This window comes from Arvicanthis niloticus, chromosome 16 (assembly GCF_011762505.2).
Source record: "Arvicanthis niloticus isolate mArvNil1 chromosome 16, mArvNil1.pat.X, whole genome shotgun sequence".
In the NCBI taxonomy this organism is placed as follows: domain Eukaryota; kingdom Metazoa; phylum Chordata; class Mammalia; order Rodentia; family Muridae; genus Arvicanthis; species Arvicanthis niloticus.
This window is the reverse complement of record NC_047673.1, coordinates 42,193,253-42,196,089: the sequence shown is the minus strand read 5'-3', so window position 1 is coordinate 42,196,089 and position 2,837 is coordinate 42,193,253. Positions and strand designations below refer to the sequence as shown.

Genomic DNA, 2,837 nt, shown 5'->3' with positions numbered 1-2,837 from the left:
GGTTTTTGGTTAGTCTGCAGTTCCTGTGAAGACCACTGACAAACCACATGGCTTAATTTCTTTATTAATGTATACACATCTTATATAAACATGCACATACACAGACATTATATAAAATTATACATAATAATTTTGCACAATGGATTTTTTTGACTTCTTGTTAAACAACATTACTCTTAATCTGTCCCTTGCCCCTCTGTCAACTGTGTTGAACCCCGTCTCTTTTTCTCTGTTGAAGGTATCTCACTAGTTTTTGTTTCCCACTTCATAGCACCTATGCCCTATTATTTTTTTCTTAAACTCAAGCTTGTCACCCCCCTACTCTGTCTATAGTCCCTTTATACTTTCCTGGTTCTGTGATTATACCATATTGTCCAAGTCACTTCCAAAATAATATAGATTACTAATGTAACAATTGTTTGCATTGAAGGAGTTGAGGGTGGGACTCTACCACTGAAGACAACATACACAGAATATTAGATTCTGGTGACTCATGGTTAATCTGAAATGAAGGCCTCTGTGCTTCCACCATGTCTCTAGTGAGCCCCAAGAAGTTCCAGCACATTTTGCAAGTACTCAACACCAACATTGATGCCCAGCAGAAAATAGCCTTTGCCATCACTGTCATTAAGGGCATGGAGTGGAGATATGCTCACATGGTGTTGAGAAAAGTAGACATTGACCTCACAAAGAGGATGAGGTAGATTGTGTGATCACCATCTTGCAGAATCAAAGACAGTACAAGATCCCAGACTGGTTCTTAAACAGACAGAAGGATGTGAAGGATCGGATGTACAGCCAGGTTCTGGCCAACAGTCTAGACAACAAGCTGCCTGAGGACCTGGAGTGGCTGAAGAAACTCTGAGCCCATAGGAGGCTACGCCACTTTTGGGGCCTTCATGTCCACGTCAGCACACCAAGACCACTGGCTGCCGGGCCTGTACTGTGGGTGTATCCAAGAAGAAATGAGGCTCTGAGCCTTGGCTGTTAATAAATAGTTTATATACCTATGTGGGGGAGGGCAGGGAAAGAAGGCCTCTTTCCTGTGGTCTAGCTTTAGTGATACCAAAAAATACTATGAAAGCTACCAAAAAAAGACAAGCACCCAAACCTCCCTACCCAACTGTGGTATCCATGAACTATAACAGTGATCATCATGTAAAATATATGTATTTTGCATATATATATATATATATATATATATATATATATATATAGTAACTTACTCACATCTTAATGATAGTGAGTTGTCCAATCAAAATGAGGAAAATTATACCTAGTACTGAAAATCTACACAGATTGTGGGGCTTATGAGTCCATTTCAATCAGAACGGAATCCACTAACACCACTTTGAAAGTCTAGCATAATTCCTTACTACATTTTCAATCTAAACATTTTGGCTAGAGGTTAGTGGAGCTATCCTGTATCCTCAAAGAAACATCTCTTCATGGCAGATGGAAATCATCAATGGATAGTAGGAAGTTAGCCCCATTAGCTACACTTATGTCCCAGCTCCTGCGTCTGTGGATCAGGGAACATCACAGAAGCAGACTGTAAAAGCCAGAATGCAGCAGAACCAGTCATCACAGATGGAGATTGTAAAAGCCAGAATACCAGGAATTCTGTGTAACAGTTTCTACTTAGAAATTGATACATCAGCAAGATTCGAACAGCGGGAATTTCATTACATATATGAATGTAGAAGCAGCAAATTTCACAGGATTTCACATCTCAAAAAATCACTACAGGAAAATAGGGATGACTAGAAAAGGAGAATTACCTCTTGTAAGGATAAGTACCTTATTGGTTGCTGAATGCAATCCCTTAAACCATATATACGCAAAACAAAACCAGACTCAGCAAGTTGTGCTTATGTTGTATACACACACACACACACACACACAAACACACACCCTTGTACTTGCATACACACAAAAATAAAAATACACACGTATGCAAGAATACTAATCAAAGAAAAAAAGACTTATCAACTTGACAGTGGATTGGGGCATGGAAAATGTTTTAAAGAGGATACTTGGGAAGACCTGGAGAGAGGAAAAAGACAGTGAATGATGTCATTCTCCTATAGAGACAATATAGAGGTTAGGCACAGCCCCCCATTGAAGGATGGGGCTACTCACCCATCTCAAAAATATTAACCCAAAATTGCTTTTGTCTCAAATACAGAGACAAAGAGCAGAGCAGAGAAAGAAGGAAAGGCCATCCAGAGAACATCCCACCTGGGAATTCATCCTTTATGCAGCCAACAAACCCAGACACCATTGCTGATGCCAAGAAGTGCTGGCTGACAGGAGCCTGATGTGCTGTCTCCTGAGAGGCTCTGCCAGAGTCTGAAAAATACAGATGTGGATGTTGTGGATAGCCCTGGTGTTGTTTACATTTTGATGTTAATTCCACTCTCCTGGGAGCAGCTGTGGATGTACAGTGAATCATGTACACAGGTGACTTCTTTTGAACCTTCTCCCCACTTTAACTTGTAAAATAAAGGCTAGAGTAGGTAATTGGACACTGGAAGGGAAGGTGGAGCTAAAAAGTTTGGAGGAGAAGAAAGAGAAAGAGAGGAGGAGGTAGGAAAGAAGATGGAGAAAAAACAGGAAGATCCAGATTCCACATGACTTGAAATGGCCACAGGTAGTTATGAATATCTTATAAGGGATAAATAATTATAGAAAAATTTGTCTTATCTAGGTGAGCAATTTATATTATTATCAATTTACTTTGAAATTATTTTGATGGGCGTCTTGTAAATTGATCTTGTAAATCTACCCCGCAGGGGGTAGATGGTTGAGAAGAGACAAGCAGCTCTGAGGCAGGT

General features: G+C 40.0%; 1 pseudogene; it reads left to right on the top strand.

The window, feature by feature from the left end:
- Positions 1-530: 530 nt before the first annotated feature.
- On the top strand, positions 531-1,006 carry LOC117722020 (small ribosomal subunit protein uS13 pseudogene; annotated as a pseudogene).
- Positions 1,007-2,837: the final 1,831 nt, after the last annotated feature.